At 41.0% G+C, this 27,275-nt stretch overlaps 1 protein-coding gene and 1 long non-coding RNA gene across 2 annotated transcripts in view; one reads left to right on the top strand and one right to left on the bottom strand.

Moving 5' to 3' along the window:
* LOC134348875 (uncharacterized) overlaps nucleotides 1–12,509 on the bottom strand; it is a 70,986-nt gene extending 58,477 nt beyond the window's left edge. Inside the window, exon 1 of the long non-coding RNA XR_010018509.1 lies at nucleotides 12,418–12,509. This is a non-coding gene — a long non-coding RNA (uncharacterized LOC134348875). The remainder of the gene's footprint in view (nucleotides 1–12,417) is intronic.
* Nucleotides 1–27,275, top strand: part of LOC134349198 (teneurin-2-like) — a 3,136,038-nt gene that overhangs the window by 1,773,482 nt on the left and 1,335,281 nt on the right. The window lies entirely within an intron of this gene.

The raw sequence follows: 27,275 nt of genomic DNA on the forward strand, positions 1-27,275 counted from the left end.
GTGCTTCTGTCTGTCTTTATGATCTGTCTCCAATTCAAAAACTTGTCCATAGATGTACTGATAGAACTTTTGGCATGCATATGTGCTGGTGAGAAGCCCCTCCACTATTTGAGCATGGTTGGCCTCCGCACTTGTTAAAGCCCTTGATGCGTAGGTCACAGGTTGCCATGTGTCATCATGGGCTGCAGTAGTGCTGTTGCTAGTCCGAGGCGGAGACACATCAGCTGAGATCTTAGTACATCTTTCCAGATCATAAAACTTCAGCACGGGGGTCTTCAGTTATGACTCTTTTCAGTGCCTGGAAACACTCCTTCTTGCTCGTGAGTCCAAATCCACTCATTTCACTGCTCAAGGAACGTATGGTTGAAGGATAATTAAACTTGAACTTGAACTTGAACAAAACTGAAGTGGGCCTGTGTTCTCGCATGGAGGTTTGCTCCGGAGGATTTTAAGTCATATGACAAGGTGTTTGAATCAGAGTGACAGTGACACAGGTGAGAAAGCTGAATCGAGTGTAGAAAGTAAATGAGGGAAGAGGGCAAAGCGGAGAGATGGAGGGCTGGCAGGCTCAACTTCATTTACCTCTGCTGTTATTTTTTGTTATTTTCCATTGATCAAAGTGAATGTTATTTGCTTATAATCTTCCCTTCCTGGAATGTCTTATCCTTGCATTGTGAAAACATGGGCTGCCACATTTGCTGAAGAGCTGCAAGTGGATTTGAAACCTTCGATGAATGTTCTTACCATTGACCTTATGATGGAAGTTCGGCCACTGAGGCAATCAAAGATGGTTATGCTCAGGATACTGTTGTGATGAACTGGATTCAGTGACTGCATTACTGTCAGTAGCATCAGCGCTCATATATATATATGGTACTAAATTATTTGACATATGAGATGTATGTAAAATTGTATGGTTCTTATTTTTAATAGGCTGTGTGTTTTTTTTCAACAAAAAGTCATACACAAATTATGCATGAGATATGCATATATCAATTGCACATCAGTGCTTAATCCATGAAATTCAAATTCCTTTACAAACTATCTCCATCTCAAAGTATCTGTACACATATTGCTTCAGATCTGTAAATTGTTCTATCACTTTTAACTTCCACAAATAAATATTCCAGAAAAGGGATGAAATGGAAAATGCTAGAATTTCTCAGCTTGTCAGGCAACATCTGTGGAGAGAGAAAAGTTACCTTTTCAGATCAGTGACCTTCCACAAGAACTAACGAAAGATGTATGTTAGCTCTGTAGATTAGGATGTGACAGAGCTTTAGCAAGATTTGTTTTTCCTGAGCTGGAACATTAAGGGACAGAATGAAACATTTGAGTGAATGATCCTATTTTCCTGGTGCTTACACTTCAAAAGTTCAAAGTAAAATTGTTTTCAAGGTACATATATGTCACCTGAGATTCCTTTTCTTGCAGGCATTCACAGTAGAACAAAGAAATACAGCAGAATCAGTGAAAGACTATTGTACACACAAAGACTGAAAGTCAATGTGCAAAGAAGACTGTGCAAATACAAAAAGTAATAAACAAATAAATAACACTGTGAAGATAAGTTGCAGAGTTCTCGGAAGTGAGTTCATTGTTTGTGGAATCAGTTCAGTTTCGTGCTGAGGTCAGTGAGGTTATCCATGCTGGTTTAGGAGCCTAATGGCTAAAGGGCAATAACTGTACCTGAACCTGGTGGTGTGGGGTCTAAGGCTCCTGCACCCCCTGCCCAACAGCGGCAGCGAGAAGAGGGCATGGTGAGTGTCCTTGATACATGTTGCTTTCTTGTGGCAGTGCTCCCAGAGCTCAATGGTGGGGAATAAGGAATTCAACTATTATACAAATAAAAATCTCTCAGTCTTACAATAATGTATGTGATGTCAAAGGATCCATGAGCCACAACACTGATGCACTGAATGGACTGGTCATATTGCTAATATGGCCACAGATATTCCTTTTCTGATTTCCTCTGTGTTGAACGTTTAAGTGCTGAGGCAATAGGCAGAGACTAAAATTGCTCAGGCTGTAGGGAAAATATATTTGTAACAGATAAAGGAGTGAAAAGGAAAGTGATGATTACAAAATGCAAAACACATTTTATTCGTGTAAATGGAAAGCTGCTTGCTAGCTTTCAGAAGCAAAACAAAAACCTTAATCTAATTGCTAAATTATGAGGACCGGAATTTGTTTTGCTGCTGAGATTACAGTCAAAAGGATTCCTTTTTATTTCAGCTATTTTCATTTTTTTTTAAGTGGCTTTCTCTTGTTATTCTTTTGGGAGTACTGATGGCTGCAGGCTGTTAAACAGCACAGCCAAAATGTCTGTTAACAGGCAAGTAAACATAGAAACATAGAAACATAGAAAATAGGTGCAGGAGTAGGCCATTCGGCCCTTCGAGCCTGCACCGCCATTTATTATGATCATGGCTGATCATCCAACTCAGAACCCAGCCTTCCCTCCATACCCCCTGACCCCTGTAGCCACAAGGGCCATATCTAACTTCCTTTTAAACATAGCTAATGAACTGGCCTCAACAGTTTGCTGTGGCAGAGAATTCCACAGATTCACCACTCTCTGTGTGAAGAAGTTTTTCCTAACCTCGGTCCTAAAAGGCTTCCCCTCTATCCTCAAACTGTGACCCCTCGTTCTAGACCTCCCCAACATCGGGAACAATCTTCCTGCATCTAGCCTGTCCAATCCCTTTAGGATCTTATACGTTTCAATCAGATCCCCCCTCAATCTTCTAAATTCCAACGAGTACAAGCCCAGTTCATCCAGTCTTTCTTCATATGAAAGACCTGCCATCCCAGGAATCAATCTGGTGAACCTTCTTTGTACTCCCTCTATGGCAAAGATGTCTTTCCTCAGATTAGGGGACCAAAACTGCACACAATACTCCAGGTGTGGTCTCACCAAGGCCTTGTACAACTAAAGCAAGGTAAATGCTGAAGCATCTTCCCAAAATACCGACTGATGTGTGTACCAACACATTGCTACTAATTGAAAAGAAAATGTCTTGCTTGCCAAATCCCAACTGATTCCAACTACTCTTAATCTAAAGTTTGCCATGCTTACTACCTCAAAATATATGATAAAAGGGGGAGAAATTCAATCTTATTTCAGAAAACATTGGAGAATTACATCCCAAGTGCTCAGATATCTCATAATTTAGATTCTCAGAGCCTTGCAAACTCACACTTGTGGAAATCTTGTTTCTCCATGATATGGAAATATTATTTTGTGGATGCTATACATTCCTAAAGAATACTGAATATGACAAACAGAACAACATCCAGGATGCCTTCAAAATGTAATGACTCAAAAAATTGGTATCCATCACTGAAGACATGCCCTCTTCTCATTGCTACGATCAAGGAAGAGGTACAGGAGCCTGAAGACCCACATTTCAGGAACAGCTTCTTCCCCTCCACCATCAGATTTCAGAATGGACGAAAAATCCATGAACACTACCTCATCATTGTTTTCCTTCTCTTTTCACACTATTTATTTAATTTTTATGTCTATATACTCCTTACTATAATTTAGATTTTTTTAAAAAAGTTATCATGTATTGCAATTTATTACTGCCGCAAAACAACAAATTTTATAACATATGCCAACAAAATTAAACCTGATACTGATGCTGAAATCGCAAATGAAAGAAGAGTTTGTGCTTCTCTCAACAAATGAAACTAAATAGGGTTCATTTTTGACTTTATTGAATTCAAAATATACATTTAGTTTTGCACAAGAAAATAAAGCTAAATTTTTGCTACTACATATTTTTGAACTCAGGAATTTCTCCAAAAGGCCGGCATAGTTGTGCTAAATTACATTACACTATTTAAAGCGAAAGGTATGGTTATATGTTTAATTTCTTCATTTGCTTTTACTAAAATGGTAAGTAAAGGAAAATTATATAAATGCATTAATCAATATTAAAAAGGGACAATGAAACCCATACATATTTATAGCTATTCTGTTTCTTCGTTCCCTTTGGTGTAAGCTGTGTTAAAATAGCAGCTCCATGTGATCACCCTGTTGTATGATATCAGGGAATGTACTTGTATGTTCTCTGTTTTCTGTTGGATGTTTGATACATAAAAAATAGATGAAGTTAAATAATGTATTCATATATGCTTGCCTTTGTTTTCTTCTGAATGTGAAGTGAAACGCAGTTAATTCATTCCATAGGGAAGGCTAAAGAAAAACTGTTATTTCCCCCCTTTTTTACACTTTTGAGCAACATTAACACATTGCTTCAAAAGAACGACACTGAATTATTTCCGCAGAGCATAAAATCGTGGGGGTGGGGTTGGGGCAGAGACTGGTGAGGGATTAAGGAAGCAGGTGGAAAGTATGACATTTAGTCATGGAGCCAAAGAATCACTCAGCACAGAAAAACGCCCTTCAGAATATCAAGACTGTATTAACCATCTCGCATCCATTTTCTCCTAACTTCCCCATCAACTTCTTGCCAATTCTGCTGTCTCACATACCAACTAGGGGCAAATTATAGCGGGCAAATCACTTACAACCACTGTGCCTTTGGAATTTGGATGGAAGCCAGTAAACCCCAAAGAAATCCATGCATATACAGGGAGAATATGCAAACTCCCTACAGGCAGTGCATTAAACCCAGATCAGGATCAGATGCAGGTTGCTGCAGCTGTGAGGCTAAAGCTCCAGTAGTTTCTTCACTCATATCTCCCCAGTATCTCAAGCTTGTTCCTCATTCGGCAATACCATCATGGTTCCTGTATGTGTAAATTAACCCTATGTTGTAATCAATCCCATCAGTCTCAGCTTTAAAAGTAACCACTCATATAGAGTAACAGAGTAATATAGTGTGGAAACAGCCCCTTCTGCCTGACTCATCCATGCCAACCTTGGTGCCCATCAATCTTATCTCATTTGCCCCGTATCTCTCTGGACCCCTGCTATCAATGTAGTTAACCCAATGGCCTTTAAATGTTGTTATAATACCAGAATCAGATTTAATAACACCAGTATATATTGTAAAATTTGTTGCTTAACTGCAGCAGTACATTGCAATACACAGTAATACAAACAATAAATTACAGTAAGAAGAATATTTTTAAAAAATAAATTAAATATGTAATGCAAAAAGATAGGGAAAAATACTGAGGTAGTATACAGTAGTGCTAGAAAGTTTGGGAACTCTGTAGAAATTTCTCTATTTCTGCATAATATGGCCTAAAATGTGATCAGATCTTCACATAAGTCCTAAAACTAGATAATGAGAACTCAATTAAATAAATAACACAAAAACATTATACTTGTTCATTTATTTATTTAGAAAAATGATCCAATATTACATGCATTTTGTTAGAAAAAGCTCTGGGGCAATTCCAATCAAACAGATGAGATTGGAGGTGTGGGTTGTAGAGGTGCCCTGACCTATAAAAAAGACACACAAAGTCAGGTTGCTGCCAGTGCCTGCTCTTCTCAAGAAGATCTGTTTATGAGCACCATGCCTCGAACAAGAGAACTTTCAGAGGACCTTAGAAGAACTGTAGAGAGGCATGAAGCTGGAAAAGCCAGCAAAGGTACTTCTAAAGACCTGATTGTTCATCAGCCCACAGTAAGAGAATTTGTCTACAAATGGAGGAAACTCAGTACTGTTGCTACTCTCCCTTAGAGTGGGCATCTGGCAAAGATTGCACAAAGAGGACATTGTGCAATGCGGAAGGGGGTGAAAAAGAACCCAAGGGTAACAACAAGATACATGCAGAAATCTCTAGAACTTGCTAAAGTCTCTGTTCATGTGTCCACCATAAGTAAAACATTGAACAAGAATGGTGTTCATGGAAGGGAACCACTGAGGAAACTACTGCTCTCCAAATAAAAATATTGCTGCATGTCTCAAGTTTGCAAAAGACTGTCTGGGTGTTCTACAATGCTTCTGCGACAGATGAAACAAAGGTTGAGCTATTTTGGCAGAAACGTACAATGCTGTGTTTAGAGGATAAGGGGCACTGCACAGCAACACCAAAACCTCCTTCCAACTGTGAAGCAGTTTGCAATCATTGAGAGAACAATGAATTCATAATTGTATCAAGACATTTTACAAGAGAATGTCAGTGTAGCAGTCCATCACCCAAAGCTGAATAGAAATTAGATAATGCAACAAGACAATGATCCAAAAGACAAGAGTAAATCAATAACCGTATGATTTAAAAAGAAGAAAATTTGTGTTCTGAAATGGTAGAGTGAAAGTCTTGACCTTAATCCTATAGAAATGTTGTGGAACGACCTGAAGGAAGCAGTTCATGCAAGGAAGCCCACCAACATCCCATAGTTGAAGAAGTTTTGAAGGAGCATTGGCCAAAAATTCCTCCAAGCTAATGTGCAGGACTGATCAATATTTAATGGAAACGTTTTGTTGGAGTTATTGCTGTACGAGGTGGTAATACCAGTCACTGAAAACAAAGGTTCACATACTTTTTCCAACAAATATATGTAATATTGGATCATTTTTCTTAATAAATAAATGAACAAGTATAATGTTCTTTGTGTTATTTATTTAAATGGGTTCTCTTTATCCAGTTTTCGGACTTACATGAAGATCTGATCACATTTTAGGTCATACTTATGCATAAATAGAGAAATTTCTTCAGTGTTCACAAACTTTCTAGCACCACTGCACATTGGTTCATTGTCCATTCAGACATCTGATGGCAGAAGGAAAGAAGCTATTCCTGAAATATTGAGTGTGTGTCTTCAGGGATATGCTTCTCTTTTAGCTATGAGACGAGGGTATGGTCTGTGTAATGGTGGGAGTGTGGTCCTTAGTAATGGATTCCATCTTTTTTGGGGCATCACCTTTGAAGATGTTCTGGATCTGGGGAGGCTAGTATCCATGATGGAGCTGGCTTTTCTGATCCTGTGCAGAGATTTATCCATACTAGACAGTAATGCAGCCCGTCAGAATGCCCTCCATGGTATTTTTTTTTTAAATTATGAGGACTCGTAGTCCTCTTTTATTGTCATTTAATAATGCATGCATTAAGAAATGATACAATATTCTTCTGGTGTGATATCACAGAAACACAGGACAGACCAAGACTGAAAAACTAACAAAAACCATATAATTATAACATATAGTTACAAAATGCTACAATACTATAACTTGATGAAGAACAGGCCATGGCACAGTAAAAAAGTTCAAAGTCTCTCGAAAGCCCCACATCTCACGCAGACGGGAGAAGGAAGAAAACTCTCCCTGCCATGCCCGACCACAATCCGACTCTGAGTCGTCCGAATACTTCGAGCTCTGATCAGCCCTCCGACACTGAGTACCGAGCACCATCTCTATCCAAACGCTTCGACCTCAGCTTCGGTCGCCAGCAACAGGCAAAGCCGGGGATTTTGGGGCCTTCCCTCCGGAGATTCCTGATCGCACAGTAACAGCGGCAGCGAACCGGCATTTCAGAAATTTCTCCAGATGTTCCTCTGTGCTTTCACATCTGTCTCCATCAAATCAGAATTGTCCACGGCCCCTATTTAACAGATACGGTATCATTTCACCGGAGAGCTGTGCGTGCTGCATCGCGCTGCCATCTTCTCCTCCCGCCTATATCCATGGAATGCTGTACCTGTCTCAACTACTTTCTCTGGAAAATCCTCCCAAATACAAACATCAATAGCCCTTTGTGGCAAGGACTGAATGGTCTCCTTCTATTTTGTATTTTAATGACCTTACGATTTCGTTGCATTCCTTAATCGATGTCTGTTTCAGTTTTAACTATTAGAGTCCATTGCCAGCACTCTGCATGGTGCCTGTGATTGTTCTCAGCATCATAAAACACGCCAGATCCAGGGCCCTGGAAATGTGGATTGAGTCACATCAGCAGAGTTTACAGATTACTGGTTGTTGTTCGATATTATTACTTTAACACACTTCTATTACACCAGTACAGGCTCCCTCCAGGTTACGACAGTGTTCCTTTCCTGAGCGATGCCCTTAACTCAAACAGATCACATGTCAGAATTGCAGTCAAGAACAAGATTCCCACGAAGCAGAAGATCCCTGCAGCAGTGGACAAATCCACCCCGCCAGACTCCCAGCAGCTTTTTCCCATGTGGAGGCTGTATATTAGGCCCGTGTTCCTAAGCTGTGAAGAACCTGCATTATAAATTTTACAATAAACTTACTGAGTTTAAAGAGAATCTGAAACATGCGAACACTCGGGACTGCAGCCCTGGCCGCAAACTTACCCCTGTTCCTGACTCCTCGTGTTCCAGTCCCCAGCCCGCCTCCAGACACACAGCCAGGTCACAATATGGATCCCAGCCACAGCACCTCAGACCCTGGATCTGGCCACATAGTCTACTTGTACTATAGACCAACAGCTCCCATCACAGACTAATGAGTCAGCCAGGTGCTGCTCCGTATGTATTTCCATCAGTCAAATGCCAGATTAATGGAGATTTAGAGATTTGTTCAGATGCCATAAAGCCAATTCCTTATGTTTTTGACTATAGGATCGAAGTCCAGCTGTCAATGACCTCTTTGATTACATTCTGTATTTGTTCATTTTAATGATTTATACAATTTCACCTCAGCCTTTTAATGTTTCCACTGTTTTCAAGGATTTCAATGTTTATCATTCTTGCTGTTCTATTTTGATTAAGCCCCAAAAGTATATTTGCCTCAATTGAAGTCTATGGTTTTATTTGTCACCTGTACAATGAAACAACGAAACATAAAGTGAATGGCATCATTAGCATCAACGGCCAACACAGTCCAATCCTGTGGTGAGGGCAGCCTGCAAATGTTGCCATGCTCTGGGTGCCAACTTAGCATGCCCACAACTTACTAACCCTAACCTATATGTCTTTGGAAGGTCGGAGGAAACCCGTGCAGTCAAGCGCAGAAAGTAAAAATTCCTTATAGACAGCAGTGGATTTTAAACTGCAATTGGTGATCACCGCCACTGTAATAATGTTGCACTAACCACTGCGCTATTGTGCCACCCTGAGAATGTAATCCCGCTTGTTAGACTTTTCACAAATACACCCATAAAAGTTATTTGGTCAATTTTAATTTTTTCAAGGTAAGGTAAAAATAAATTTTATTATAAATGTAAAAAAGGTAAATTAAAAATGCATTGTAAAAGGCTATCCAGTTGAAATTTAAGATAATTGTCAGAGGTATGCATATGTTAGTATAAATAAATTTATACCAAAATAAATTTTTGTAGCATCAGTACATTAGAATCGGAACAGCATCAGAATCAGGTTTGTTATCACCGGCATGTGACGTGAAATTTGTTACAAGTATGACAATCATAAGTTAACTGATTGATCAGCTAAAGAATTGAAAACAGTTTTGAAAACCTTTCTTTGGCCAAGTTAAGTTAAAATAAAAAGTATTTTAATTGGTTAAGTTAATAGAGATTTACTCAAAGAAACAGTTCAAAGATGGGGAACAAGAGAAACTAGGCCTGCTCACATTGGAAAAGAGAAATTTGCAAGATAAGATCACAAGACCATAAGACGTAGGAGCAGAATTAGGCCATTCAATCACAGCAGATCCCAATCCCACTCAACCCCATACACCTGCCTTCTCGCCATATCCTTTGATGCCCTGGCCGATCAGGAAACGATCAACTTCCACCTTAAATATACACACAGACTTGGCCTCCACCGCAATCTGTGGCAGTGCATTCCACAGATTTACAACTCTCTGGCTCAAAAAAATTCCTCCTCACCTCTGTACTAAAGGGTCGCCCCTCAGTTTTAAGGCTAAGCCCTCTAGTTCTGGATACCCCCACCATTGGAAACATCCTCTCCACATCCACCCAATCTAGTCCTTTCAAAATTTGGTAGGCTTCAATGAGATCTAATTGTCTTTTATTTTTATCTTGAAGCATTTAGCTGAGTCCATGGAAAGAAACTACCTCCACTAATGGAGGATTAAAGAACTGAGGGATACAGAATGAATGTGGTAGGGAACAGAACCAAAGCTAACATGAGGACAATATTATTCATGCAATGAGTGTTTAGAATGCACTGCCAGTGATGATGGTGTAGTGAAACTCAACCATGGAGTTCAAAAGAGATCTGGATAAGTATCTGAGAGGGAAGTGTTATGGAGAGGACAGTGAAATGCAATTGAACTCAACAAGTCAGACAACATAGATGCTGCCTGACTTGTTGAATCCTCCAGCATTTTGGGTGTACTGTTCAAGATTTCCATCATCTACAATGTCTTTTGTGTTAGTGAAATGTTATTGGCAGGATTGCTTTTACTTAGAAGTGACATGGATGGGCTGGTTGGCCTCTTTCCATCCTTCAACAGCTGACTCAGAGGAAAGCAGTAAAATGCAAAAGAAAAATCCATCTGATGGTATAACTGTGTTCTCACAGGCAGTATCCGATTTGAGCACAAGATTTGCTGGAATGAATATTTTTGCAATGTCCATCTATTTATATATTTATTGAGATACAGCATAGTACAGGCCCTTCCGAACCTTTGAGCTGCACTGCCCAGCAATTTCTGATTTAACCCTAGCCTAATTACAGGACAATCTAAAATGACCAATTAACCTACCAACCGGTAAGTCTTTAGACTGTGGAGGAAACCGGAGCACCCGGAGGAATCTGAGGCAGCCATGGGGAGAATGTGCGTAATTCCTTACAGATGGTGTGGGAATCGAACCTGGTTCACTGCGACTGGAAAGTGCTGTGCTCACCACTATGCTACCGTGCTGTCCTACAGGATATGCAGTAAGATGAGCTAACGTCTTCTTTAGAACAGATTTCAAGCTTTTCCCCTCATTGTTGGCAACGCTACAGGGAAGTAATAGACAACAGACATCCAGCCCTCTGTGTGCCAGCTATTAATTTTGACTCTTGTTATCTGTATGAAGTTAAACAAAGGTTTGCAGTGCTGGAGTCTAGCAAAAGAGAGAAAACAGGCATTTTCTGACAACACAACACTTTAGATTGGTGTGGTAAACCATATGTATGTTGTAACTGGATTAAATGTCTGGACACGCCCCTCTGCTACTGCCCCTGTGGCTCCTCCCACAGTTCCTGAATAAAGGTGATTTCACCTTGCCCCTTCCCCTCAGTCCAGGGACAGACACTCAGCATGGAGGTCGTATTGTACAGCGAATAAAAGCCTTTCAGTATTTTACCCAACTTCAGTCTTTTGGAGTTATTGAAGGTGCTTCAATTGGGCAAGCTAATGCTGTTTTCTTTGGAGTGGCAGGGGCTAAAAGGTGACATCATTTATTTATTTATTTAGAGGTACTACACGGAACAGGTCCTTCCAGCCAAATGAGTCACACTGCCCAACAGCCCACCAATTTAGCCCTAGCCTAATCACAGGACAATTTACAATGGCCAGTTAACTGACTAACCAGTACATCTTTGGACTGTGGGAGGAAACCCATGCAGTTCACGGGAGAACGTACAAGCGCTTTACAGGTGGCATCAGAATTGAACTCCAAACTCCGGAATGCTGTAAGCTACAAAAATGTCACACTAACTGCGGAGCTACTGCGGAGCCCTGATCGAGCTTTATACGGTCATGAGAAGTATTGTCAGACAGTATTGACCTTTTCTCCAGGGTCGAAATGTCTAATACTGGAGCACATTTATTTAAGGTGAGGAGGAGTTAAGGCAAGTTCAGTGATAGGTTTTTATTACAGAGAGAGGCCTGGTACCTGGATTTCACTGCCAGAGATGGTGGTAGAAGCATTTAAGAGGCTCCCAGATAGGCACATGAATATTCAGAAAATAGAGAGATGTGGACCATGTGCAGGCAGAAGGGATTACGTGTCATTAGTTTAATTAGTCTGGCACAACATCATATGCCAAAGGGCCTACTCCAGGTTCAAGTTTCAAGTTCAAGTTCATGCTTAATCATCATTCCGTCATACACAAATACAGCCGAGTGAAACAGTGTTCCTCTGGGGCCCAGGAGCAAAACGTGCTCAACACCACACAAGGCACATATAGCAAGTAAACATTCAGTCACACAAAAAAATACAGCCCAAGTCCCTGAGTGATATGCCCTGTAAATTGAAGGTGCATGGTACTTTCGGCAAGAAAAAGCATTCCTCGGCAGTCCGTGGTCGAACGAACACACGCGTGCAATCCAGCTTGTCTTTCCTACAATAAAATTCTGGAGAATAGCACTGACGTGAGAGGCCAGTCCCCAAACAAGCCTGGATGCCATGCTACACTGCCTCTGACATCACCTTTCCTGGACTGCAGGCACAGGCAAGCCTGTGGCTTGAGGCCTAGCCCTTGCTACCACTGAGTCTCTGCTGTCTGTCACACCAACAAACAACAGAAGTGGACCTGCATCATTCTACATTATCAATGTCTAACAGGGTCCTGCGATCGTAAGAGAAACATACAAAACAATCACTCACTGTTACACTGCACACTGCCTTCTTGCCCCATCCCTGATGCATTCAATGCCTTCCTGTAGCAGGCAGTAACATGATCTGCTACAAGTCCAAGCTGTTCAGAGCAAATCCACCAATGAGTAGCACGTTGATGTGATAGACCTGCAGTACTTGAAATTCTTAATGTCCAGTGTTGTCCTCCAATTGTTAAAAAAGATGTTTAAAAAGACAAAAACACCTTTGCTTGGACCCTGAGAGACTGCTGCATCTGAACACACTATCATCTTACCAGGTGTTTCTGTGCTATACTGTTTTATGTTCTGTGTAATAAAGGCACAAATAAGTAAGGAGTAACTTTAGATGAACATTGCAGCTGCACTATTTACAAACCACATCTCCTCATGTTATGACCATTTAATTTTCAGTGATCATTTTGTCTTCCTTTTCCCTCTTTGAGTTCCTGGCTGAATAAATCTAATTAACCAGAAATCCAAAATATCTTTGTACAGCTCACAGACTTGGCAATTATTTCTATATTGGGAGCGATTGAACAAGACATGGCTTTAAATCACTGGTACCATTTTTTATTCCATTCTATTGATAGACCAACTTAATTAGTATTATTTTAATTAAGATATTTTCACCTGGAAACTATTCATTTATGCTATCAAGCTAGACTCTGTTCCTCATTGAACAGGAGTACTCTATTATTGAAAATAAAACAAGTACAGTGGGTTCATGGAACTTTGCTGCCTGCAAGTTCATCCTCCTGGTTATATTTCATCCTGATTTGGAAGTGCATTGCCATTCCTTAATTGTTACTTTTCCAAAATCTGGGAGCTCCCTATCTAGTACCATTTTGTGAACTGCTTCACCAGTAAAATGGCAACAGTTCAAAATAGCTAGCCACCATCTTCTCAGCGGGATTGGGGAATGAGAACAAGACTGTGTTCCGGTCAAATAATCTGTATTTCATGTACTGACTTTTGCAGAAAGTTATTTATAGATTCAGAGATTCATAGAAAAGTACAGCACAGAAATAGGCCATTCGGCTCATGTAGTCCACGTCGCGCCATTTATATCATTAAAAAAAACTTCATAATTATTAATTTTCTCAGAGAATTCTGTTCGTAAATGCTCAGACCAGATGCCTACACCTCATGAATCAAATTAGACAAATGATTCAAACCACAAGCAAATTTTCACCTAATTGGTGAAATATGCAGAAATATATCTGATAAAAAGCACATGATGCTGCTGAGGCCACATTTAAACTTCTGTTGTCTCAGGACAAGGAAAGCAGAATGGTCTTGGTGAATGACAGCAAGGAGGAAGAAGGAATGCTGGAAGTAACATGGTCATTTGATATCCCATTGTCTGATGTCAATTGCTTTATGCCACATTCCAAACTGAAAAGCAAGAGGTTGAATGAAATGTTACAATTTGTTTATTTCAAATTCATTCATATATGTAGCTCTTCTCAGTATGTGTGTGTAAAAGGTCAACGTGTGTGGAAGAGGCGCAAGAGATTTGCCCACATTTAAAACTTGAGGGTGTCTATTTTGGGTCAGCAAAATACTTGGATGCATTTTCTAAATGCCTTAATAACACTGCCAACTATTGAATGCAGAAATGCATGAGACATTGAGCAATGTGTTAACAGATCATTTTACAAGACAAGTACCTAATGGGGTTACTTGTCAACTTATAGATTTAATGCTCATACAAGCTAAAAACCCACACAAATCAATCTTAATATTAAGCATTACCGAGAAGTTTTAGATGTGCAGAGATACTTAACTGCCGATGCAGTTATTAGGTTAAAGGAGCCGTATCTGTTTTCAATTGGTTTGCCAGTCAATTTCATAAATGTGAAATTGACCACTATTAAACTCAGTAAAGGTGGATTGCTCGATTAATAAAGAAAAGAATCATAGTATGTTTGGTGTTGTTTTTGTCACCAAATCATTAAAATTACTAGTTAAACTTAAGCTCAATAAACTGTTTTATTTCAATCATGCATTGTCTTCATCTTTAGTTCTTAGTCTTCAAGACCACAGATGGTGTGTGTATGTATAGGAAGTATCTAATAAAGTGGCCATTGAGTGCAGGTGTGAAAACATAGAATTATCTGCTTCATATTATTGACTTCCCCACTGGCCTTCTGTCGCTGTTGTAAATAACTCTTAAGTTTAGTACCTGTTTCTGAGAGATGGCTGGTCACTTTAAACTTGCTAAAATTCAACGAATGATTTAACCCTTCTGGTCAGGCTGCTTTCAGAAAACATATTGTTGAGGTATCAGAGGAAAGTAATGTATAATTTATCTGTTAATTCCTGTTTCTTCTCTTGTAGGGGGTCTGAGTTCACAGGCTCTTCCTGCATGACTCTGCTGTCAGTTGCTGTGTGTAGAGATTCTCTGATTGGGGAGGGGGTGAGAGGCAAAGATATAAAAAGCCCCAAAAGTACATTTTCTAAAGAAAATTTCAAAGAATGAATCTGCTGTTTTGGGAAAGAAAATAAGAACTAGAAATATGTAGCATTTACAGCGAGTAAAACAGAGTAAACATTTCACTTTCTATCATATGTGGGAAAATTAGAAATGAGACAAATTTTACTATGCAGAAAAAGGAGATGAACCAGAGAGAACATAAATGAATTGTGGTGACTGGAAATATTGAATGACACAAAGAGTGATGGTTACATTTTCTGGCAGTTAAGAGGAGCTAGCTGATACAGACTGAATAGTCGTAGAGTCATAAAACACTACACCACAGAACCAGGCCCTTTGGCTTATCTAGTCCATGCTGAATTATTATTCTGCTTCATCCGGCTGACCTGCACCCAGACTACTGCGCTCCATACCCCTCCCTTCCATACACCCATACAAATTTCTTTTAAATGTTGAAATTGAATCCACACTTCCACTGGCACTCTGAACTTCCAACCTCTGAGTGAAGAAGTTCCCCCTCATATTCCCCTTAAACATTTCACCTTTCACCCTTAACCCATGAGCTCTGGTTCTAGTCACACCCAGCCTCGGTGGAAAATGCCTGCTTGTGAGGAATTCCAGACAGATAGACTGTGTGGAAATTTTGAAGCTTACTAATACTCTGTGAATGCTTCCCCAGCTGTCCACCTGCGTTTACCCAAACTTCCTCCTCACTATCTGTCAAAGTTGTGCCACTCGGAGTCCTTGGCCAGATTAGGTCAGATTCTAAATTTGTAAGCCATTGCCAGGTAATTGTAAAGTAGCATGTTATAAAGGATATATGGGTATAAATTCCTACTAGAGGCTTCACAACACAGTCGTCACTTCAACAGTTATACTTCATACTTTATACTTTATTGTCGCCAAACAATTGATACTAGAGCGTACAATCATCACAGCGATATTTGATTCTGCTCTACGTGCTCCCTGGAGTACAAATCGATAGTAACTATTAAAAATTTAAATTATAAATCATAAATAGAAAATAGAAAAGGGAAAGTAAGGTAGTGCAAAAAAAACGAGAGGCAGTTCTGGATATTTGGAGGGTACAGCCCAGATCCATGTCAGGGTCCATTCGGCAGTCTTATCACAGTTGGAAAGAAGCTGTTCCCAAATCTGGCCATACGAGTCTTCAAGCTCCTGAGCCTTCTCCCGGAGGGAAGAGGGATGAAAAGTGTGTTGGCTGGGTGGGTCGTGTCCTTGATTATCCTGGCAGCACTGCTCTGATAGTGTGCAGTGTAAAATGAGTCCAAGGATGGAAGATTGGTTTGTGTGATGTGCTGGGCTGTGTTCACGATCTTCTGCAGCTTCTTCCGGTCTTGGACAGGACAACTTCCATACCAGGTTGTGATGCACCCCAGAAGAATGCTTAATAGTTTCATTTAGTATCAGAGAAATGTATACAGTATACATCCCGAAATTCATCTACAAAAACAGAAGAGTGCCCCAAAGAATGAGTGATGGTAAAAATGTTAGAACCCCAAAGCCCCCCTACTCCCCCCTCTTGCACCCAAGCAGCAACAAAGCTATGACCTACCCCCGCTTACTTCAGCAAGAAAAAAGCATCAGCACCCTCCACCCACCAAGCAAGCAATAGCAAAGCCACCAAGAAAGACCATGATTGGCAGTGCAACAAAAAATAATCGTTCACCTGACAACTTGACATGCCAGAGGCTCTGGTTCTCCCCAATAGAGGAACAGAGATGTGTCCCCTTTCACAGTGAGTGGGGAGACATAAGAAAACAACTGGCTGATTTCCAATGATAAAGTCTGTCACATCACTTTTTACCAAGTTCTCCAACTCGAGAATCAGCAACAAACTCTCCTGCACCAATGAGAGAGAGAGAACGAGCACATGGCTCTCCGAGTACAGAGCGCATGACAGCTGATCTGCTGTTCCCAATGTTCCACATTCATCCAGGATGCTCAGAAATAGCTCATCCCCACAACCACAAAGCCTCAGTGTCCCAAAGGCACAGTCTTCCAGGCCGTGTCCTTGGGATTTCCAAAAATCGGCCAGTTGTGAGCCCCCAGGAATGGATCCACCACCACAAAGACCCGAAGACTGAGTGTAACTCCAAGTCAGGGTCTCTGACAGAACCCCATCCACCATGAAAAGGAAAAAGAGAGATAACAAAGGTAGAAATTAAGCTGTTTCCACAAATGAGCTCGAAGGAGTCGTTGTGAAGCATCATCACAGTTCCCTCCTCTGACTTATATACTTCTTCTAACATATATATATTTCTCCATTCCTCTCACTTTAAAATAAAAGTGAATTATCTTAATCTACCTGTTTTTCTAGCACATGACATCATACAGTCATCCTTGTGTCATGGGATTTATCATTAACCCAGAAGAAATATTGACTCTGTTTATCCTTTCCAGTGCGACTTTGATCAAGAACAAAGTGCTTTGAAAAGACCAGATTGCATTGTGTCACAGGAGTTCCAAACTCCACACAATCATGCATTTTTCCTCAAAACCATCAATCATAGAAGCTGATTTCTGTCTATATTTTGTTCCTCGCTGCTTCACGAGTGGCGCTGTGCAGCTGGGATTACAGAAAGTGATTGGGAGGGAAGTACACAATTCTCCACAGACCATTAATTTTCTTTTAAAATTTAGAGGTGAAGCAGACTGTTTTTTCAGGATGATGTAGACAGGATAGTGGAATTTTGGGAGATGTGGCAAATGAAAGCAAATGTGGAAAGGAAAGTCAAGTGCTGCTTTCAGTAGGAAGAATTAGAAACAACAGAGACCCGAGGGCACAATTCTACAATGGGTTGAGAAAGAGGGAGTATGGTGTGTGTAATGTATAGGTGTAAATCTTTGAAAGTGGTTCATAACCAGTCTGAAATACAATCATTCATAGCTGCTCTCCAGCTCCTGTCCCTCAAAGTCAAAATAAATTTATTATCGAAGAACATTTACAGTGCCTATAAAAAGTATTCACAGCTGCCCACCCACCTCCCCAACCTCCTAGAAGTTTTCATGTTTTCTTGTTTTACAACATTGAACCACAGTGGATTTAATATGGCTTTTTTGACACTGATCAACAGAAAAAAGACTCTTTCACATCAAAGTGAAAACAGATCTCTACAAAGTGATCTCAATTAATTACAAATATAAAACAAAAGATATTTGGTTGTGTTAAATAGTCATCCCCCTTTAATACAACACCTCAAATCATCACTGGTGTCACCAATTGGTTTTAGAAGTCACATAATTAGTTAAAGGGAGATCACCTGTGTGCGGTCAAGGTGATTGTAGTAAAAATACACCTGTATCTGGAAGGTCCAACTGTTGGTGAGTCAGTATCCTGGCAAAAACTACACCATGAAGACAAGTGAACACTCCAAGCAACTCTGCAAAAAGGTTATTGAAAAGACAACTCAGGAGATGGATTCAAGAAAATTTCCAAGTGACTGAATATCCTTTGGACTACAGTTACCTGTAAGTCAATCATCAAGAAATGGAAAGAATATGGCACAGCTGTAAATTTGCCTAGAGCAGACTCTCTCAAAAACAGAGTGACCGTGCAAGAAGGGGACAAGTGAGGGAGGCCACCAAGAGACCTATGACAACTATGGAGTTACAAACTTCAGTAGCGGAGATGGGAGAGACTGTACATACAGCAGCTGGTGCCCAGGTCATATCTTTATGGGAGAGTGGCAAAGAGAATGCCACAGGTGAAAAAAATAATTCACATGGGATGTTGGCTAGAATTTGCAAGAAGGCATATGGGAGACTCTGACCGTTCTATGGTCTGATTAAACCAAATTCAGCTTTCTGGCCGTCAGACTAAACACTTTGCAACACACACAGAATGTTGGAGGAACTCAGCAATCCGGGCAGCAGCTATGGAAAAAAGTACATTCAACATTTCAGGCTGGAACCCTTCGGCAAGATTGGAGAAAAAAGCTGAGTAATAGATTTTAAAGGTGTGGGGGAGGGGAGAGATAACACCAGATGATAGGCAACACCTGCAGGAGGATGGATGAAGTAAAGAGCTGGGAAGTTGATTGGTGAAAGAAACAGAGGCCATGGAAGAAAGACAAAGGGGACGGAGCACCAGAGGGAGGCAATGGGCAGGCAGGAGATGAGGTGAGAGAGGGTCAAGGGGATGGGGAATGGTGAAGGGGGGCATACTAGAAGTTTGAAACATCGATGTTTATGCCATCAGGTAGGAGGCTACCCAAATGGAATGTAAGGTGTTGTTCTTGCAGCCCAAGTATGGCCTCATCACAACAGCGGAGGTGGCCATGGATGGACATATCAGAATAGGAATAGGAAGTGAAATTAAAATGGATGGCCACTGGGAGATCCTGCTTGTTCTGGCAGATGGCGCATGTGCGCTTGGTGAAGTGGTCTCCCAATCTATGTTGGTGTCACTGATATACAGGAGGCCACACCGGGAGCACAGACACAGTAAATGACCCAACAGACTCACAGGTGAAGTGTAAGGGAGGAGGTGTAGGGACAGGTGTAGGACTTGTTCTGCTTGTAAGGATAAACGCCAAGAGGGAGATCAGTTGGGAGGGATGGATGGACAAGGGAATCGCATAGGGAGCCATCCCTGCAGAAAGTGAGGAGGGAGGGAGGGAAAGATGTGCTTTGTGGTGGGACCCTGTTGGAAGTGGCAGAAGTTTTGGAGAATTATGTGCTGGACACGGAGGCTTGTGGGGTGGTAGATGAGGACAAGCGGAGCCCTATCCCTAGTAGGGTGGCGGGAGGATTGGGTAAGAACAGACATGCGTGAAATGAAAGAGATGCAGTTGAGGACAGCTTTGGTGGAGGAAGAGAAGCCCGTTTCTTTGAAAAAGGAGGATATCTCCTTTTGTTCCTCCAGCATTTTGTGTGTTTTTCCATAGACGCTGCCTGGCCTGCCGAGTTCCTCCAGCATTTTGTGGGTGTGTTGCTTGGATTTCCAGCATCTTCAGATTTTCCCTTGATTGAGACTAAATGCTTTGTGTTGCATAAGCCAAGCACTGCACATTATCAAAAGCACACTATCCCAACAGTGAAGCATGGTGGTGGCTGGCTCATGCTGTGGGAATGCTTCACTGCAGCTTTCCCTGAAAGGGTCCTGAAGGTAGAGGGTAAAATGTACGCAGCAAAATACAGGGAAATCCTGGAGGAAAACTTGATGCAGTCTGTAAGAAAACTGCGACTTGGGAGAAGTTTTGTCTTCCAGCAAGAAAATGACCCCAAGCATAAAGCCAAAGCTACACAGGAATGGCTTAAAAACAACAAAGGTAATGTCCTGGAGTGGCCGAGGTAGAATCCAGACCTCAATCCAATTGTGAATTAGTGGCTGGAATGAAAAGGGCTGTTCATTCATGATCCGCAAACAATCTGACAGAGCTTGAGCAGTTTTGTAAAGAAGAATGGGAAAAATTGCAGTGTCCAGATTTGTAAAGCTGATAGAGACCTATCCACACAGACTCAAGGCTGTAATTATTGCCAAAGGTGCATCTACTAAACACTGACTTTAAGGGGGTTGTGTAATTATGCAAACAATTATTTTGTGTTTAATAATTGTCATAAATTAGACCAATAGTAGAAATTTGCTTTCACTTTGACTCATGTCTTTTTCTGTTGATCATTGTCAAAAAATGCCAACCTGCTTCTCCCTCCCCCCCACTTGTTCCAACTGTAAGCATCAGCCCCCTCAATCACCCACCATGCCCCCAGAAAGCCTGAGAGTCCCAGATCTAGAGTCCATCAAAAGTTACTGTCTATCTCAACACTTCATCTCAACAGGCTCTTTCTCTCACCAGCGAGGAAGAGAGAGAGATATCACTCCTGCCACAGTGAAAAGGGCAGCCAACAACATCTATTGAGCTATTGGATCTTTGCTTCCAAGGCTTCATGCTTAATGGCAAACATATTAGGTACGGTCACTTGCCCCACCTCTTCCCCTGAAATCAGAGTACATGTTTGTCACAATACAAAACCCTGAGATTCATTGTCTTATGTACGTTCACAAAGAACGTACATAAATACAAAGAAAAACAATAGACTCAATGAAGGACCATACATAACAAGACAGACAAATAATCAAGGTGTAAAAGCCAAAAGGCTGTGGAAATACAAAAAGAAAAAAAGGAGAAGAATAATAATAAATTTAAAAAGCAATAAATATTGAGAACATGAGATGAAAAGTTCTTGAAATTGTGTTCACAGGTTGTGGGAACAGTTCAGTCCTTTGGTGAATGGAGTTATCCACTGTGGTTCAAGAGCCTGATGGTTGAGGGGTAACAACTGTTACTAAACCTGATGGTGTGTGTTCTGAGGCTCCTGTACCTTCTTTCTGATGGTAGCAGTGAGAAGAGAGCATGGTCTAGATGGTGGGGTGGCGGGGGGGGGGGGGGGTCCTTGATAATGGATGCTGCTTTCCTGCAACAGCACTCTGTATAGATGTGCTCGGAAGTAGGGAGGGTTTTACTTGTGATGAACTGGACTATATCCACCACATTTGTAGACTTCTTCACTCAAGGGTATTGGTGTTTCCATAGTAATCCATGATGTAACTAGTCAATGTACTCTCCACTGCATACCTATAGAAGTTTGTCGAAGTTCTAGATGACATGCCAAATCTTTGCAAACTTCAAAGGAAGTACAGCCGCTGTCATGCTTTCTTCATAATGGTACTTGTGAGCTCGACCCAGGACAGATATTCTGAAATGTTAAGAAGCTGAAGACTCTCTTCACTTCTGATCCCTCAATGAGGACTGGCTCATGGATCTCCACTCTCCTCCTCCTGCTCATCAATAATCAGCTCTTCTCTTTCTAACACTGAGCGAGAAGTTGTTGTTGTGGCACTAAGCCAGATTTTCAATCTCCCTCCTATATGCTGATTTGTCACCACCTTTGATTTTGCCAAGAGCAGTTTCAGCAAACCTAATTATGGCATTGGAGTCGTACTTGGCCTCACAGTCAGAAGTATAAAGCAATTAGAGCAAGGGACTAAGCACACTGTCTTGTGGTTCACTCATGCTGATGATATTTGTGGATGAGTTGTTGTTGCCAATGCAAACTAAATGGGTCTGCGAGTGACGAGATCGAGGATCCAGTTGCACAAGGAAGTATTGAGGCTCAGGTTTTGGAGATTGTTGATTAGTTTTGAGGGGATTACAGTATTGAATGCTGAGCTGAAGTCAGGGAAGACCCTCCTGATGTATGCATTTTCACGTTCAAATGTCCAGGATTGAGTGAAAGCCAATGAAAAGGCATCTGCTGCTGAGCTACTGTGACAGTAGGCAAATTGGAGTGGATCCAAGTCGCTTCTCAGGCGTGAGTTGATATATTTCATCACCAACCACTCAAAGCACTTCATCACAGTGGATGTAAGTGCTACTGGACAATAGATATTAAAGAAGTTTACCATGTTTTTCTTGGGCACCAGTATAATTGAAGCCAACTTGAAGTAGGTGGGTACCTCAGACTGCCAAAGCGAGAGTTTAAGGATATTAGTGAAAACTCTAGTCTAATTTGCACGGGTCTATAGTACTCAGCCAGGAACCCCGTCTGAGCCAAATGCTTTCTATGGGTTCACCCACCTGAAAGATATTCTCATGTCAGCCTCAGGCTAAAATTAGAGTCGCCAGGGACTATTTTGATGGTCAAAGCAACTACAAGCTGCATTGATCTCATCTAGGAGCGAAACCTTGTGTGTCCTATGTCACTTGATTTCACTTTGTGGGAGTTGATAGCATTTGTTTCCTGACAGAGCTGTTGAGCGTCCTTCGGTGATTCAAGTTTGGTCTGGAAATGTCAGTTTGCATGTGAGATGGCTTTCAGGAGGTCATACCTGAATCTCTTGAATTTTACTTTATTGCCTGACTTGAGACACCACTGATCTGGCTCTCAGTAGATTGCAGATCTCTTGGTTCAGCCAGGGCTTCTGGATGAGGAAGACTCTGAAAGACTTTGTGGGAACAAATTTTTCTATAGCTCTTTTTATAAAGTCCATGCCAACCATGGCATATTCGTTCATGTCCTCTGATGAGCGCTAGAACGCAGCAGAGTCCACCAACTCAAAGCAATCCCATAGCCTCTCCTCTGCCTCCTGTGACCATCCCTTTGTGGTCCTTGTGTCTGGAATCTTGCTCTTTAGCCTCCTCCTGTATGCAAATAGGAGGAGGAGGAGGACAGTCAGATGATTTGATTTCCAAAAATATGGTCTCGGGATAGAATGGTAGGCATTCCTACATTGAGTAATGGCTCCTTCCACATTGTGCTGGAAATGAACTGATCAAATAAATTCTCCAAAACTTCTTTCCCTCTTAAATTATTACTATTACAGTCAATGTAATTATTTTTAAGTCCCCTTTCATCGGTGCCATATAACTTTTGCACATCTCTGTAAATTCCCTGCAGATGTTCTTCCTCATATCCTCGCCATTAGTTAACAGCAAAGGGATATTCCCAATAGCACAACTGAATTTGTACTGCACTCCACCCTGACTCTCTGTGTAGCATTTGCGCATTTCTCTGTGATTGTGCGCATTTTCTCCAGGTATTCTGTTTCCTCCCACATTTTAAAGGCCCGTGGGTTGATCGGTTAATTGGCTACTGCAAGTTGCCTTTAGTTTGTAGTTGAGTAATAGAATCCAGGGTCAGTTGATGAGAATGTGGGGAAAATGGGATTAATATTTGATTATTGCTGCTGGATGGCTGATGGTCAGCATCGGCTGTGTGGGTCAATGGGTCTGTTTCTGTTCCATATCTCTCCGTAACTCTACGTCCAGAGGTACAGTTGCAGATACCAGCTGGTCACTGCCTAGCTATCTGCTGCATCGTGCATGGTGTTACCCTCTTCACTCTACAGAAGTGATAGTCTGTTGCCCCTTGCACTGGGTGGGCCCTGTGTAATTCTGCACAAGTATGGCACTTGCACATTGTATAGATGTGCAATGAAATTAGCCGGCAATGAAAGAAAGGAAATAATTCTCATCTCCCTGAGTGCTATTGCCAATGTTAATGCTGAATTATCTTTTTAAAGGCAGCAGAATTTTTTTTAATTCAGTTTCTTGAACAATTGTGCATCAGGATTGCACTTGCTGAGGCTCCAAAAGTACGTGTCTGACACCCTCTTCTGCTCACTGGTTGATATAGTGCTCTTTTGAAAGCAGTACTAACAAGTTCAGTGTAAATTTATTATCAAAGTGCACAAATGTCACCATATACGACCCTGAGATTCATTTACTTGCAGGCGTTCACAATAATGCAAAGAAATATAACAGAAAAGCTACACGCAAACCAAGACTGGTAAATAACCAAAGTGCAAAAGAAGACAAACTGTGCAGAGATATAAAAAACACAAATTAAAATATTATAATATAGTTAGATGATACTGAGAACATGAGTTGTAGAATCCTTGAAAGTGTGTCCGTACCTTGTGGAATCAGTTTTGTGTTGAGTGTAGTAATCCATGCTGCTTTAGGAGCCTGGTGGATTGAAGGATAGAATCTTCATTTCACAATATGGATATTTTAATTTAAGAAAATAATAAGGCTTATCATTTGTAAATAAAGATTTCTGCAGCTGGGATCTAAGATTGAATATCTGCAACTGTGAAGTCTAAGGGATTGATTTATACTACTGTTTAACCTCTTGTTTTAATAAATGTATCTTCTGGTTTATAGGTTAAGTCTGAGGTCATACCAAGTAGAATTATTCCACTATCTGACTGTTGGAAGAATATATGTGGAGATTTTGGCAGTTCATTTAGCTATGACAGTAATGGGGGTCCTTTTCTGACCTCACAGCAACATATCATTGCTACTGTTATGCTTGGAAAATTCTTGGGTGCCAGTAATTATGAATGCTAAGTCACAGGACAATTTTTTTTGCTACACTGTGCAGGTAACTGTCTGCAAGGAATTTGTATGTTCCCTCTCTGACCATTTGGGTTTCATCTGGGTTACCTTCCACATTCCAAAGATATACAGTTAGGGTTGGTGAGTTGTGGGCATGATACATTGGCAACAGAAGTGTGACAACACATGCAAACTGCGCAGCACAATCCTTTCTGATTTGGTTTGACACCCACAAAACACTTTACTGTATGTTTCAATGTACAGTTGATAAATGCTAATTTTTTTTCAAGATAAAGATCTTCAAGTTCTTTGTTTTTAAAACATACACAACTAAAGCTTATATTTGTGATGGGACTTTTCCATAAAACATACAGCACATTACAGGCCCTTCAGCCCATAATGTTGTGCCAACTTGTGTAAACCAACTCCACAATTAATCTAGCCATTCTATCCTACATAGTCCTTAACCCTCCATTTTGTTTAATCCATGTGCCTATCTAAGAGTCTCTTAAATGTCCCTCATGTATCAATCTCTACCATCACCACCTGCACTGTGTTCCGGGCACCCATCACTGTGTGTTTTAAAAAAAGACACAACTATCTCTAACATCTCCATAAGCTCTCCTCCACTGATATTAAACTTGTGTCCTCTTGTATTTGCCTAAGGAAAAGATACTAGCTGGCCATGCTATCTGTGACTCTCATAAACTTAATGTTATTGCTATTGGTCCATTATTGTCACGTGCACTACGAGAGAGTGAAACATTTATCTCACTTACTGTTTATACAGATCAAATCATTACACAGGGCATCAAGATCAAGCAAGGTAAAACAAATACAGTATGCAAAAGCTACAGAGAAAGTCCGATACAATAAAGTCCAAGATCATAACAAGGTAGAATCAAAGTCAAGAATCCATTTGTAGAAGAGGTCTGCTCAGGAGACTGATAACAGCATCAGTAGGACTAAGCAATGGATTGTGTACTTCAGAAAGGGAAGGTCAAGGAAATGATCACCAGTCCTCATCAAGGGATCGGTAGTGGAAAGGGTGAGTTCCTGGTTTCAGCATCTCTGGCCCAACACATTGATGAAATTACAAAGAAGGCACAGCAGAGAGGATACTTAGGAGAGTGAGGAGAATTTGTATGTCACCGAGTTTCTACAAGTGTACCATGGACAGCATTCTAACTGGTTGCGTCACTGTCTGGTGTGGAGGGGCCACTGCACAGGATTGAAAAAAGCTGCAGAAAAGAGTAAGTTCAGCCAGCTCCTTCATGGGCACTAACCTCCCCATCATCCAGGACACCTTCAAAAGGTGATGTTTCAAAAAGGCAGCATCCATCATTAAGGACCCCCATCACACAGGACATGCCCTCTTCTCATTACTACCATCACGAAAGAGGTAGAGGAGCCTGAAGTCACACACTCAACATTTGAGGAACAGCTTCTTCGCCTCTGCCATCAGATTTCTGAATGGACAATGAAACGATGAACACTATTCCACTATTTCTCCCTTAGTTTGGCACTACATTTAACTTTTTTTATACATACTTATTGTAATTTATATGTTTTTGTATATGTATTGCAAAGTACCTCTGCTGCCCCAAAACAACAAATCTCATGATACGTGCCAGTGATATTAAACCTAATTCTGATTTCTGGATAGAAGCTTTCCTTGGGTATGGAGGTATGTGCCTTCAGGCTTTTGTATCTTCTGCCTCTCAGGAGAGGGGAGAAAAGAGAGTATCTGTGGTGGGTGTGGTGTTTGAATACACTGTCTGCTTTACTGAGCTAATGAGAATTTCAGACAGAATCCATACAGGGATGAACTGATCTGTGTCTACAACTATACAGTTTCTCACTGGCACATGCAGAGCAGTTGCCATACCGAGCCATTACGTATCCAGATCGATTGCTTTGGTGCATTGATAATAGGTGGTAAGGATCGATAGCGTCATGCCAAACTTGATTCCTCAGGATGTAAAAGCGTTGGTGAGCTTTCTTGGTCGCAATATCAACGTGGTTGGACTAGGACAGACTATTGATGATGATCACTACTAGGAAGTTGAAGCTCTCTACCATCTCAACCTCAACACCATTGATGTGGACAGAAGAATTTCTGTAGTTAATGACAAGAAATACACAACTGTCATGTCGTCTTTCATCCTCCTCACTGTACTGAGAAATCCCTAGTTCATTCAACTGATTCTCATCAGACAAGTTCTGCAATCCAGGCAACATCTTGTAAATCTCTACAGCAACCTCTCTGAACTTTCCACATCCATAGTAAAATGAGGCAATCGGACCTGAACCAGACTGGCATGTCCCCAAAGTCTCCTGGAGACATTCCATCAATCAAAAATTCAGAAAAGATTATACTAATCTTCAGTTAGTTTTCAAATGCAAAATGGTTGTGAAAGAAAAAATACTGATCAATTTTCTGTCAGGAACATGAAGTTTTCAATTGTGGGAGTGTCTAGGACCAAAGGGCACAGCCTCAGAATACAAGGATGTCCATTTAGAATAGAAATGAGAAGGAATTTCTTCAGACGGAGGGTGCTGAATCTG

Source organism: Mobula hypostoma, chromosome 7, assembly GCF_963921235.1.
Source record: "Mobula hypostoma chromosome 7, sMobHyp1.1, whole genome shotgun sequence".
NCBI lineage: Eukaryota > Metazoa > Chordata > Chondrichthyes > Myliobatiformes > Myliobatidae > Mobula > Mobula hypostoma.